This window comes from Oryza sativa, chromosome 1, assembly GCF_034140825.1.
Source record: "Oryza sativa Japonica Group chromosome 1, ASM3414082v1".
NCBI lineage: Eukaryota > Viridiplantae > Streptophyta > Magnoliopsida > Poales > Poaceae > Oryza > Oryza sativa.
The window spans coordinates 11,913,588-11,929,049 of record NC_089035.1 but is presented as its reverse complement, the minus strand read 5'-3'; the positions used below and the strand labels follow the sequence as shown (position 1 = coordinate 11,929,049).

Here is a 15,462-nt window from a genome sequence, read left to right as displayed (position 1 = left end):
CCAGTCGGCGGCGACGGAGGCAGGCCGGTGGTGAAGTCGTAGACGCCCAACAGCGGCGGCGTAATAGGCCAGCCGTGTAGGCGGAGGCACCAGTCAGCGGTGACGGAGGCAGGCCGGCGGTGAAGATGACGATGCCCATCAACGGTGGTGTGACCAACCGACCGTATAGGCGGGGACACCAGTCGGCGGCGACGGAGGCAGGCCGGTGGTGAAGTCGTAGACGCCCAACAGCGGCGGCATAATAGGCCAGCCGTGTAGGCGGAGGCATGGACGCCCATGAACGGTGGTGTGACCAACCAACCGTATAGGCGAGGACACCAGTCGGCGGCGACGGAGGCAGGCCGGCGGTGAAGTCGTAGACGCCCAACAGCGGCGGCATAAATAGGCCAGCCGTGTAGGCAGAAACACCAGTCGGCGGCGGCGAAGGCAAGCCGGTCGGTGAAGACATGGACGCCCATGAACGGTGGTGTGACCAACCAACCGTATAGGCGAGGACACCAGTCGGCGGCGACGGAGGCAGGCCGGCGGTGAAGTCGTAGACGCCCAACAGCGGCGGCATAATAGGCCAGCCGTGTAGGCGGAGGCACCACTCGGCGGCGACGGAGGCAGGCCGGCGGTGAAGTCGTAGACGCCCAACAGCGGCGGCATAATAGGCCAGCCGTGTAGGCGGAGGCACCAATCGGCGGCGACGGAGGCAGGCCGGCGGTGAAGTCGTTGTTGTTATCAGCAATGGCGGTGGCGAAGACAAGCCGGCAGAGTGGACTCGCGGCCGATCGACCGGAAAGCTGAGACGCCTCAAGTCCATGACCAGCATCAATCGCCTCAATAGTGCCGCGTAATTATATGCGAACAACAACAAAAAATAGCAAGAGATTAATCTGGGATTAAAAATCAATACGATAAATAATGATAAAAATCAGATTGAGTTTCCCCCTGACTGATTTGGATCAAGTCAGAGAAGAGGAGCTTGAAGAAGTGGTCGACGGAAAGGAAGTGAAAACTCCCAAAGCGAAAACGAAGTCGGCGACTCATGAAATTGATTCCATCGCGCTTGTTGATAGGAAACTCGACGCAACCCCTACCTGGCGCGCCAACTGTCGAAACATGATTTCGGCAATAATAAAAGGGGGTAGCGCACGAGACCTAAAAGTGGATGGATGCAGAGACAAAGGATTTAGACAGGTTCAGGCCCTCTCAATGAGAGGTAATACCCTACTCCTGTTTGGGGATTTGAATCCGCCGGGTGTAGTATAGATCTGACGATCAGGTTGTCTCATGCCCCCTAGAGGGCCTCCTGCCCACCTTATATAGGATGGGGGGCAGGATTACAAGATAGAAACCTTAACCAATACGGTATCGGTTTCCTAAATCTATTTTACAATATAATCGAATCAGGACTTTAGGCCGCTCCATAATATAAAAGGAAACGTAATACCCAAGTCATGATCGGTTACATATTACATAGATATAAGTTATCCCCTATAACTAGTCGGATAACCATGCCGTGTGGGTATGGGGTACCCATAATATCCACAGTCGGTTTTTAAATTCGTTTGCTTTTAGAGAAATACATATCAGTATTTGAGTCGGGTTTTAAGTTTCTTCGCTTTTGGAAATACATAAAGAGCGTATAAGAAATCTCTTTTTAAAAAAGCTCGCATGCTAACTTGACATGATTTTATAGAAAAATATATATCCAAACGAATTCTCACAGTGAACAATAACAAGATTAAAATAGCCTTCACCCGTTGTAACGCACAGGCAATTTTTCTAGTATATGAAAAAATATGATTCATTAGTTCTGAACCGGTGTATGTTTAGTTGATATAAATTAGAATTTTCATGTTCAATTCATTCTCCTATGGTCTTATTATTATGTGAGTGGTCTAGTAGCATGGTTAGGCTACACCAAGAAGGAATAATGCCCAACAGACATTGTTCATAGTCTTCCCTAACTCAAGGCGAGAAACAAAAGAGAAGAGAAGATGGATGCAAGTGCTCCAGCGACCAAACGACGGTGAGGAACGTGGTAGGACATGTAGGTGGTCCCGATAGAGAGAGAAACGACAAAAAAAGAATTCTAGTGGTGAACACGACTGGATGCAGGTGTGTCAAAACACATTCCCGGGAGAGAGGATTCTGTTTTCCTTAAACACGCAAGAAAAACCAACTAATACTATTCATCGCCTTCCCTAGCCAACACAAGAAACATAAGATGAGAAAAGATGGGCGACAGTGCTCCAGCGACCAAACGGTGGTGAGTAAGGTGGCCGGACGTGTTCTGCAATGTGACTCATCCATTGATGGTGGTGGTTGGCAATGAAGAAAACAAGAACAATGGAAACGCGGCAACAACAACATGGTCCCGATAGAGAGAAACTGCAACGGTGAGCTCTTGTGCTAAACACGGCCGAGTGAGTACGTCAAAACGTGTTCCCGAATAAGAAGGTTCCGTTTTTCTTGAATGCACAAGAGGGAGGGAACGCAGGAGAGAGGAGGGACGCTAGGGAAAAGACGAGGGGGAGTGTGCAGCGAGGGAGAGATGTGGCCGGGGGAGGGGCGTGCCGGGAGGGGAGGAGTCAATGAGGGAGGCGGGAGAGAAGATGCGCTAGAGAGAAGAGGGGCTGGGGGGAGAGATTGGGCGCCGGGGGGAGGGAGAGAGGCGGAAGCGGAGATGCGGGGGAAGGGAGGCGGCGTGGGAGGGAGGGGGTAGGGGCGGATGGACGGACAAAAGGGAGGGCGGAAGCCTTATGTATTTTTAATTGGAAAAAGTATGAATTACCCCCGTGAACTATCGCGGTTGACCGAATTACCCCCCTAAACCCGAAAACCAGACATTTCTCACCCTGAACTTTCAATACCGGACGATTTACCCCCCTCGACCCAAACCAGAGCGGTTTTGTCCTACGTGGCTCATGCGTGGCAATCCAGTCAGTATTTTCTCTTTTTTTTAATGGTGGGGCCCACCTGTCATATATACCCTCTCATCTCCTTCTCCACAACCCCTCTTTTACTCTCTCTCTCTCTCTCTCTCTGCAAGCAGGGGCAGCTCGCGACGGCGGGTGGTCAGCGCGCGCGGAGGCAGGCAGTCGGCGGCGCGCGGCAGCGGAGCCCGACCTGGATAGCTACAGCCCACCACCTGGGATGCGGAGGCGGCGGCATCGTGGGACACAGAGCCAACGGCAAGGTGGCGGAGCTGGTGATCTGCCCCATCTACGCCAACCTCCCCGCCGAGCTGCAGGCCAAGATCTTCGAGCCAGCGCCGGCGGGCGCGCGCAAGGTGGTGCTCGCCACCAACATCGCCGACGCCGAGACGCCGTACAACCCGCGCACAGCGATGGAGTCGTTTCTCGTCGCGCCGGTGTCCAGGGCGTCGGCGGAGCAGCGCGCCTGCCGGTCGGGTATCCAGGTCCGAGCAGCAGCTGCCGTGGCTAGGTGGCTGGGAGGGTGAACCGGTCCACGCCGCCGCCGCCGCCTCCGCATCCAGTGCCGCCGCCGCCGCCTTCGCATCCCGCACCGCCGCCGCCTCCGCAACTGCTGTGATTGACGAAACGTTGGGTGTGCTTTATCGATCAAATCGTGTGTTAATCACCATTTGCTTCGGCTGGAATTGCAACTTGACCACCAAGGAAAATGAGCATGAACGTTTACTTGTTCTGGTCCATATGAACACATTCTCCAAGCCATGCGGTGTTCGTCTCGATCTGTAACTTCAACCAGAATTCCCATTGCCTTCCAAGGACAAGTGTGTGCGTGCGCGCATGTTCAACACCATCATATCACTATCTAAAATGTGATTCCTCCGCATCACATCGCCGTCGCCGATGCGGACGGCGCAGGCGGTGCCGGCCTTGAGGCCTCCTGCTCTGCTTCCAGGTCGACCGGGACAGCGACACCATCGGGGCGTACGTGTGCAACCCAGCGACAAGGCGATGGGCCTCCCTGATGCAGCCGGCGACCCCGTGGCCCCGCAGACACGACGGCGCGTTCATCGCCTTCGACCCGGCCGTCTCGCAGACACGACGGCTGGCTTGTGGCGTGGTTGGACGTACGCCGACGCTAGATTTGCTCATACTGGAGTCGTCGTCCGGAGAAGACGAGCTAGCGCCGTCGCCGAAGGAGAGGACGTTGCTTCTGCGCGTGTTCTCCGTGGGACCCACGCTGCCGCCGCCTCCGCATCCCAGGTCGTGGGCTGTAGCTGCCAGGTCCAGCTCCGCCGCCGCGCGCCGACCACCCGCCGCCGTGAGCTGCCCTGCTCGCCGAGAGAGGGAGAGAGTGAAAGAGGGGAAGAGGAGAAGGAGATGAGAGGGTATATATGATATGTGGCCCCACCATTAAAAAATGAGAAAATGCTGACTGGATTGCCACGTATACGCCACGTAGAATAAAACCGCTCTGGTTTTGATCGAGGGGGGTAATTCATCCGGTATTGAAAGTTCAGGGTGAGAAATGTCTGGTTTTCGGGTTTAGGGGGTAATTCGGTCGACCGCGATAGTTCGAGAGGATAATTCGTACTTTTTTTCTTTTTAATATATATATATATATATATATATATATATATATATATATATATATATATATATATATATATATATATTAAACATGCGCTGTACAGGGAAAATACTAGTATTTTAGTTTTGGACTAGGCTTGAAATGGATATAGTATATTTAATCCCCTTAACTATTGCGCTTAAAAGATACTCCTACCTCTCAACTCAAAATTTGGTAAAGCCACCTCAACTATTAAAAGTGCTTATTTAACCCTTATGTTTTAAGTTAAAGTATTTTTTTGCAACATGAGTACGAAATGCATATATGATAGTTGAGTCAGAAAATAAAAATAAAATAAAATAAAATAAACTATGGGCCAAGAGTCATGCTCTCCTCCTCACTCCTCTATCTAGTTCTCCATCTCATATCTTCTCGAGTTGGCTGTCATCCCGCCAAGCTCGAACTGGGTTCATATGCTCTAGCATCAAACAGTAATGGCATGAAGTGAACAGTGCTGTGACATTAGATGAATATCAGCCGTCCGTTTAGAAATGGTCGGCTTTAGATCTATGTAATACAGTGATTTTAAAAATGATTTTAATAACCACTTTCGCTACAGTTATTTGCTACTCCTTCCGTTTCAAAATGTTTGACACCGTTGATTTTTTAAGTACGTGTTTGACCATTCGTCTTATTAAAAAAAATTAAGTAATTATTTATTCTTTTTATATCATTTGATTCATTGTTAAATATACTTTCATGTACACATGTAGTTTTAAATATTTCACAATTTTTTTTGAATAAAACGAACGGTTAAACATGTGCTAAAAAGTCAACGGTGTCAAACATTTTGAAACGGAGGGAGTAGCAAATAACACTTCACAATCACTACTGCGTGATAGATTTTCCTGGACACCGCCCTCTTTTGTTTCCATGCGATCCGTAAGTGGAACCACACGGGAAAATAGGGGGACCGGCGCCGGGCCGTCGCCCAAATAGGAAAATCAATTTTCGTGCGCGGATCACTTAACAGGCCTGCACGCGAAAATAGGCCTGCGAAAATAAGTCTATTTTCGCGTGTGGGCCTATTAAGTGATCCGCACACGAAAAAAAGCCCACTACTTTTAATCCCATCACGCGCTGCCCGCACTGTCCTCCTCGATCCCACGCTTGCTTCCTTGCCATCCTCCATTCTCCCTCCTCCCCCATCCTCCCACACTTATCTCCCTGTCCCTCTCCTCCTCCCCTCCTCCCATCTCCGTCTCAATTATTACGTACCTTGGATTAGAATCAATACAAATCTTCTCTCTTTGGATGACAATATATATAGAATCCTCATGGACTATATGGGCTAGGCCTTGATATAGATATACATAACACCCCTCTTCAAACTCAAGGCAGAAGTGGAGGATCTGAAGCACTGAGTTTGAGCAAGTGAAACGATGCTGCTCACGAGTTTGTGCTTTAGTGAAAAAGTCTGCGACTTTCAGTTCTGAGGACACATACTGGAGAGCAATTGTTTTCTGATGACAATGAGATCGGGTGAAGGATGCATCAACACCAATATGCTTTGTAAGTTCATGCTTCACAGATCATTAGCAATCTGTATGGATCCAGTGTTATCACAAAGAAGAGGTGTGGGGGCATCAGAGACAATACCAAAGTCAGCTAACAACCATCGAAGCCATACAATTTCAGACGTGGTAGTGGCAAGGGCTCGAAGTTCCGTCTCTGTACTAAAGCGAGATACAGCCTACTAGAGTGAGATACAGCCGCCTGCTTCTTGGATTTCCATGCAAGAGGGGAAGAGCCTGCACCGCGACCACGAGAAGCACGATGGGCACAATACTCAGCCAACTTCTCTGGATGTTGAGCAAAACAATTCTCTGCACTATGTCCTGTCTTTCCACAATGCTTACAAGGCACTGAAGAGGTACCTCTGGATGTGCCAAACCTCTGAGAAGCTGCTAACACACCATGAGATACTCATACAGCTGGTGCAGGTAGAGATTTGAGGCGTGTCTCCTCAGCAAGTAAATCAGACAATGCTAGTGCCATGGTTAGAGTAGAGGAACTGTGAAGCAGCCGAGTACGGATAGAGTCAAAATCTTCTCTTACTCCCATAACAAAGCGATATGTAAGAAACTTTTCAAGAAATTGGTGTGCTGGACATGCAGCAGTTGTACAGGCAGGCACCATTGAAGTCAATGATCCCATAAGACGATCAAATGCAGAGTAGTACTCATCAATGGACATATCATTTTGCTCAATGGCATGAGTCTGCTGCATGAGAGTATGCAAAAGAGCACCACTATCTTGAACATAACGTTGCTTCAGAGAACCCCATATAGCCTTGGCTGTTTGAAACTTGGACAGACTCACAATCAAGGAGTGCTTAACACTATTAACAATGGCAGCCATCACTTTACCATCATTAATTTTCCAACTTTTAATTTCAGATGCATTAGTATCATTAGTTTTATCACCAGTTTTAGGCATAGGTGGATCGTCGGTGAAATGAAAAGCTAAACCATGACCCCTCAAAGCAGTCTCTACACAAAAAGCCCACTCCCTATAGTTTTGACCATCAAGGATGATATTGATGGAAATTGCATTTTTTCTGTGACATGCTGTAAACTAGTACTAATATTTTCCACAGCAGCCAAACAAGAAAGAGACCAGTTACCAATCAAATCCAAACTAGAGCAGTCCTCAGTCCAGAGCAGATTGCAGAGCGTGTTCCTAGATGAAGACCAGAGGTTGGGCTCCCAAACGTGAGGATGATGCAGAGAATGCTAGCCTTGATGATGACCGGAAGGAGGCTTGACAGTGGTGAGATGGCGCTGTGATTTGCGGCGGGATGGTCGCCGCGATCGGCGGCGTGAATAGACGTCGCGACTTGGCAGCGTGAGGCGCAGCGACGGCTGCGGGATAGGCACCGCAACTGGCGGCATGGAAGGGCACCGCGACGGGCGACGTGAAGAGCAGCGACGACTACGAGACTGTCGTCACGTGGATGAGCAGGATGGATCGTGGGTAGGAGATGATTAGAATCAATACAGATCTTCTCTCTCTAGATGACAATATATATAGAGTCCTCATGGACTATATGGGCCTAATATATGGGCTGGGCCTTGATATATAGATATACATAACATCCCTCTCCTCCTCGGTGACGGCGGCGCCCTCGGCTAGGGCGGCAGCATCGGTGGGTGCGGCGGCGACATCGGCGAGTGTGGCGGCCGGCTGGATCCGTCGTCAGCCGCCGCGGGGAGGCCGGATCCGTCGCCTGCGACGACGACGGCAATGACCTAATGGCGTTCGAGCGGCTCCACGCCGGCGATGACGACGGTGGTGGCGGTGACAACCTGAAGGCGTTCAAGTGGCTCCACGCTGGCGACGACGACTGTGGTGGCAGCGACAACCTGATGGCGTTCGAGCGGCTCCACGCCGGCAACGAGACAGTGTTGACGGCAGCTAGATTAGGGTTTGCGGGTGGATTTTGATTTTTTTTTCGGTTTTTTATTTTCCCGTGCGGGCGGCTTAAGCGCCCGCACACAAAAATCTCCATTTTTGCGTGCAGGTTCGTCACCCGTACGAAAAAAATCGGATTTTCACAGACAGCTCATTCCAGACAGGTGGAAGCTCCACACGCGAAAACCGATTACACCCGTACAAGAAAATCATTATTGTAGTAGTGAATGTTAGAGGATGTGAATCTGCTCGAACCACAACCATCATGAGCTTCGCACACGTGTCTAAGCCCACTGTAGCTGAGCATCTCCTCCTGACTTATGGCACAACCCAGTTAGCAATATCTTAGATCCAACCACCTTAACCTACTGCCGCACGGTTGAACCATTCCAAGATCAGCCTCCACTATAGCCTATATTGTACCCTATGCTTGAGGAGGTGGTGGTTGGGGTTTTGGAAAGGAAGAACTCAACGAGGAGGAAGGGGGAAAATGAAGAGGTGGCAGGGTCAATAGTCCGTAGCGGTGGCCACATTGCTCCACAAAACCTACAAGGAGGTAGTTGTGTATCGGTAAAGGTAAATATTGGGTCACCAACGGGCATGCTGTTGCTAAAAAAGTAATATATCGCTAAGTATTTTTTTTCTCGACAACTGAACCTTTAGCAAACATTCATTAGAAACTGTGTGCCAGCAAAAGTTTGCAAGGCGTAGCTAGGGGATAGTCCATGTGGGCTTGAGACTACCTTGATTTTGGCCCACCGAAACCACCCCTCAAGGCCCAAACAGCCTGTTAGGAGTATTAGGGGAAGTAGTGCTAGGGAAGTGGTAGTGGCACATGGCACGAGACTCACGACCACCGTCTCTCTCCTTTGCAGATGCTCTCTCCTCTTTGTCCCACTTTATGTGCCTCCATTGCTGGGCACCTGGCCCACCTCTTGCACCCTGTCGGACGCCTCATCGATGGCTCTGATCGACAGGCATATTGCACAAGGACGCTGAGCCAGCCATTCGCTGGCCGCCGTCGCCTGGCCTCCTACCCCTCTTAGCCTCTACATTTTCGTGCTTTGGCCTCTAGCTCCCCACTCTGGTGCTGGCGCTCTACCTCCGAGGACTGGGGCTTCAACTCCGGTTGGTCATTGAACATTGAAGGTCACTGGGTCAGTGACTCAATAGCTTCGTTAGGTTGCCTTGTTGCTCGTAGTGTTACGATATGGTGTCAACTACATTTTTCTAACTTCTACTCTCTTATTTTCTACGCGGACGCTTCCTAAATTGGTAAATGGTGTGTTTTTAAAATAATCTAAAGAAAAGGTTAATTACTTAAAAAATCATATTAATCTATTTTTCTAAATTTTAAAATTACTACTTAAATAATCATATGCTAATAAGCCATTCCGTTTTATGTGCGTGGGAGAGAAGCTAATTAATTTGCTCATAGCTCAGGCTACCAATTTATGATTTCTATGACTGAATGTGAATAAATTGCTGTTGTTATTGTAGGATATTATTAGGCTATTGAGTAAATGAAGAGGAATGAGGATATTGTATCGATATTCCAAAACTATTTTGAACATATTATAATATTGGTACATTTGAACATATTATAATATTTGTACATTTTAAACTTGCTTGTTAAAATAGTCTAGTATTGATGTTACGAGACATTCTATATTTATCTTACCTTTTAACTATGCGGTTTTAAAAAAAATGATATATGATATGAACTTGTGAAGTAGAACTATCCATCGGAAAATTTCTGGCTATGCTAATAGCAACTAATAGCTGTTTATCTAGATAGATCAAGTGCTTATATCTGTGGTGTAGTGCCAGGTGCATAGAGGCATGATTGGCATAGCCGCCGAAGATGGCTATAAGTTGCAAATGGTTGGTGTGATTATAATAACTAGGTGACACCCTGCGCTTTGCTGCGGGAACTACTAATAATTTTTTTAGTGTGAAACTCTATGTGAACAATCAAGCAAGAAAAAATATTGATTACTGAAAACAATATAAGATCATATAACATATTTGCCAAATCAGGTTTTTAGTGGACATAAATAAATTTGATAGACAATGTAAGATATTACAGATAAAAAGATTAGGTTAAGTGGCAAAGATTTGAGGTGCACCAAGTAGAAGGCAGCAAAAAAACTGATAAAAAGCCATGTGTATTATTACTAATGAATAAAGGAACAAAAATCTTTGGGTTGCATTCCCTTTGATAGGTATCCAAGGAATAAAAAAGAAATTACACAAAATTAGTTTATTTGTCTTAACAATAAGAACACTGTAGATATGATGCCCTTTTATTCATGTGTTAAAAAGGGAAGATGAGATAATCTACATAGCTCTTATCCAGTTAACTGCGAGAACATGGTTTAAAGCATCTATCTCTGTACCTCATGAGAAGGTGGGAAACTGGGAATCAACAAACATTCTTAGACAGTGGTGAAAATGTTGATGAGAAAATGGAGCAAATGAAAAACCATACTTACTGACTCGGTCATTTTGAGAATATATATCAAATTATATTAGGTTCTAGTAAAATAAATTTTAACTAAAATGGTTCAATTTGGAGTTTTGGACAGGAAATCTGTAGACAAACTTATATGTTTCTTCTTCATGCTGATAAACTTTACTTGTCAAGCTTAGGGATTAGGCGAACACATAGATGCTTAGTACATTATTCAATAATCGACCAACAGCATGCCACTCAAGAACATATATAGTGTAAATACTTCGGCTTATGCCAATCCAGTAAAAAAATAGTAAATAACGATACACCAATAAACAGACATGAGAGAACAACATAATGTTGGAAGCATATGCATGATACATACCGTAAATATTGGAAACATCCTTAGGATGCTCCAGTGGAAAACATTGGATAAGTTCATACGCCTGTGGAGAAATGAACACAAAATCCAACATATTTGATGATCCAATATGCGAGCAACCACAACTGGCACAGTACCTAAAAAGATGGAACCATGCATTTAAGCATTTTACTGAACAAGCTCGAAAGTAACAACAATGACTATCTAAACATATATAGGTGCATTTATCCATGTAGGCATTTTATCGAACAAATGGTATGCGTGATTGGCCAGTGTGCATAGATGTGCAGCACGGAAGGGCAGGGTGAGGGCTTGACTAACAACAAATGCCGATGGGGATTGCCACTCAATTTGGCAGCGTTGGAGCCAAAGACGCAGGAACTCGGGAAGAGGAAGGAGCTCCTGGTCGATGGTTTCCAAGTGAGACTGAAAAAAACAAAACCCATGAGTAATCCATCAAGCATCAGAGTTGATATATATAGGGGAGCCATTTGGTTCTAAGCTCTCGAACTGGCACTGCCACTTCACATTGGAGAATTTGAAAGAAGCTTACAAAGGGAATTAATGGGGTTGATTACGACGCCTGATCTTCTAATTGCCGGCGTAACAGTTTCTTTTTGTTGATTTGCGTTGAAGAGGAAAACGAACAGGCAAGGAAGGCGGAAGGACCAATCGAAGGGGAGGGATGCGGCAATTCGACTTGCGCTTGTTGGGAGCGTGAGGGGTTGATAGGGCCGTGATGCGGAGGAATGATTAACTGGGCTATAATATGGCCCATTTGCATGAGCCACGGTTATATCAATCTAACGGGCTAGCTGAAGTGATGACGTGATGAACTGTAGTTTAAGCTTCATAGCAATTATGGCTTCAGTGGGTATCAACTATATAGGAAGAAAGGATTATATAGCTTACAAACCATTAAATAATCATTAAGGCATATTGTGGAAATTACGGGTACCATATATCACATAGACAGCTTATCCGATTGGAGATAGGAGCTAGGCCAGATCCGTATGTTATGTAAATAGATTAGGTTTTGGACATTGTATTGCCTTGTGTTCTAAGGCATAGTCCGTAGTCTTAATCTTATACGATTATATAACTGTGTAAGGAAATCCATGTCGTATCTGACTAGGTTTTTCTCCTTGTAACCTTGTCGCCCAACCTATATAAGGTGGGCAAGGAGCACTCCAAGGACATAATCACACCAAGATTGTTAGATCAATACAACATCCGACGGATACAATTGCTAAACTAGGAGTAGGGTATTACCTCTCATCGAAAGGGCCTGAACCTGTTTAGACCTTTGTCTCTTTACACATCCACTTTGGATCTCGTACACAACCCCTTTTCTTATTGCCGATTTCTAGGATCAACTCATATCATCATAGTATTTGAATTTTCTATCGAATCCTTTTGGATTGGTTTGTATAATATTTGCTAATTTTGGTCTATGGATAGAGAGAACTTTTGTTGTCTATTGTTGCGGGTAAGGATCAAATCGATTTTCAACAAAAATGGTTAATTAATTAATTAATTAGGTTTATCTTAAGTACTCTTTTCATTTCAAAATAAATAAATCTAGTATAAATTGTGACATATTTCAATACTATGAATCTAGAACCGAAATTTATAAAACTAGGATATTTCAAAAGCTCTAGTAGATTATGGAAACTACTACTGAATATAATGTTGAGAACTCCCCGTTTGATTCATAGTACAAGTTCCTTTGCTGCTTTTTGTAAAGCTTCAAAATTATCTAAACCCCTATCCGACCCATTAGCACCTCAGATTCTGTATGGCATAGCATTTTCTCTAAATCAATAATATTGTTACCACAACTATCCATCATCTATGTCATCAAAATCATTTTGATGTTCTTAAGTGCTCATGATTCTCGTTGTATCTGCCCATACTTTTTTATGCCTATAATCAGTGCATGGACAATGAATTTCTGTTGTATTCTTATTACAAACATGCGTCTTGGCAATATCAATAATTTAGATACTTCATCCTTATGACAGTATATATCTTGACGACGTATGATACATCCATTGTGTGTTCATGTCTCTGAAAAATATTTCATATACAATTAAATAAAGAAAATAATCTGTACATACTGAAATTGCACAAAATACCTATTTATAGAAAAATAACTTTGCTCGCTATGGGAAAGATGAATAAAAATAACTAGGGGATGAGGATTAAAAATAAATCGGCACTGTATTATCTTTTTCTCTTTGTAACTAGCTAGATCTATAAATTTATAAACAAAATACATATTTTTTTCTTTCTCATATCTAGATCTAGAAATTAGAAGTGGGCAAAACATATATTTTTAGCAATGAAAACATCACGTTTAACCACTAGGGGATGAGAGGACAACATGAGCATAAAGAGTAAAAAAAGAAGAAGAAGTATACACGTAGTGCTTTAACAATCTTTGCATACATAGATCCATCACAATTAAGACCTAAAATTAAAAAAAAGGACTTCCTAATTACAAGAGAGGGAATGTATGGATCTAACAACTATAGAAAAATCCATCGAATATTTTGTGTTCAAAACATCCCCCTATATATTTTGCTTGTTTTAGGAGATTGAAACTCTAGGTGAACTAGACAGTGCTCGGGAAGAAAAACAAGACTATATACAATAATTATCCTAGATAGATTTCTTAAGACGTCCACCTACAAAGATATATTATATTCCCAGGCGGCCATTTATGATGAATGTGTCCATCCGCGAAAATCGTTTTCACAGTAGTGAGATAAGTAGCCTTTAGTTCTAACTGCATTCGTGCAATTAACTAGCTAGCAGAACTATAGAAAGCAGTCAACAATTTTTCACCCTATCACATCAAACATTTGAACACATGTATGTAGTATTAAATAAATGCTAAAAATAAAACTAATTGCATAGATTGTGACTAATTTGTGAGATGAATCTTTTAAGCCTAATTATTCTATGATTTAACAATGTGGTGCTACAGTAAATATTTGCTAATGACGGATTAATTAGGCTTAATAAATTCATTTTGCAGTTTATATGCGGATTCTGTAGTTTGTTTTGTTATTAAACTATGTTTAATACAAATACGTGTCTCTATATTCGATGTGACACGGCAAAACTTTATACCCCGAGGGTAGGGTAGGTGACGTAGAACTATGTCACGCCCCGAACTAGTCCCGACCGGAACTAGCCCGTGACGCTCCAAATTAACCTGTTAATCGATACCAGTCCCAGGAAATAGTGCTGGTATCACAGGGAGACAGAGTATCACAGCAACAGAGGTCTCTTTATTATAGAGTAGAAGTACAGTCATGTTGGGCTGCGGACAGATCCCGAGCTCACAACTGCATTACAAAAGGAAAGCGGAAGCCAGGACTTGGACCAATCATCACAGGCGCGACTTGGGAACTAGGCCGAAACCCTAAAACTCATCGTAGCCGACTTGCTCCTGGAAGAACTCCTCGTCAGCAGGATCCACTTCATCTTCTTCAGCAACTGGGGAGGGATTATTTATATAGAGCAAGGGTGAGTACGGGAGTACTCAGCAAGCCAGGGGAAATAAGTGTTTAATGCAGGCTTCAAGGAAAGGCTGTTGTTTTCGCAATTTATTTTATTTGAACTCTTTTTCTAAAACAACTAGGTGAGTGCTTCTCAAACGACACGGATGAGACAGTGCGTCTTGTCCGGTCGGAGTATGTGCAATGTATCAGTCTTTAGAATTGAAACAAGGTTGGCACCCGGCCAACAGCTTTTCAAACGGCCACCCGGGCCAACAACTTTTCAAACGGCCACTCGGGCCTAGCTGATCCCGTCAGCTGCTGATTTTTCAAACATCGAACCCATTTTCACAACAGCAATTTCACAAGCAGTAGTCAAACAAAACTACGCTAGGAATCACCTCACATCCACCCATGACCGTGGGCACGGCTGTTCGAACAGTTTGTTAACCTCTGCAGAGGGGGTACACTTTACCCACACGACATTACTAACCCGGATCACCCAGCCCGTGGGGATCAGCCACGTCGGGAGACCTCCAAGCTTTCATGACAAGGCATTTCGAAAGCCGACACAGGTTTACCATATGCCGACGAGAGGGGTCCTAGACCAACAACAGGTTAGGTCCCAGACCTTACTGTGCCAGGAAGCCCAGGGGTCCTCCCCGACACCACCCCGGTGAATCCACATGTCTCTCGGCATCAAGGCTCCCCTGATAAGCTAGTTACTCAGCCAGGGGTGTCCCATTCCACCCATGTGGTCGTACTTGTCTTATGATCGGATGAAATTCCAAGGAAACGGTCCTTAAGTACAAGAGCGGGGAAAACTGTACACCCGGTACGTTCCCCGGTCCGCGTTTTTGGAAATTCATTTAGTTCGCAAGCACCGACCCAGGTGTCGGGTTTTCCAAGTCTTTTGTAAAACACCAGTTTTACCCAAGTGGTTACTCAGATTTTAAGTTTGAAGGCGACCGTCGATACTCGCACAGAGTGCACGAATATCGAGGCGCAACTGGGTGGTTACAAGGGGACATGGTATAGCAATTAACAATGGAAGGATCAAATGCAACAAGTCAGGTAGGTCCGCCAATCTGCCTTACAGATGGGACAAAAGATTAAGTGCGATCCTATCAATGCATAATATTTTGCAAGCA

The 15,462-nt window shown here is 45.2% G+C and overlaps 1 long non-coding RNA gene across 1 annotated transcript; it reads right to left on the bottom strand.

Annotated features, from left to right (window-relative positions):
- Positions 1 to 10,620: 10,620 nt before the first annotated feature.
- Positions 10,621 to 11,476, bottom strand: LOC107281705 (uncharacterized). Its single transcript, XR_001547469.3, has 3 exons — positions 11,356 to 11,476; positions 11,124 to 11,228; positions 10,621 to 10,939 (listed from the first exon to the last, which is right to left on the bottom strand). It is a non-coding gene; the product is annotated as an uncharacterized lncRNA (long non-coding RNA).
- Positions 11,477 to 15,462: the final 3,986 nt, after the last annotated feature.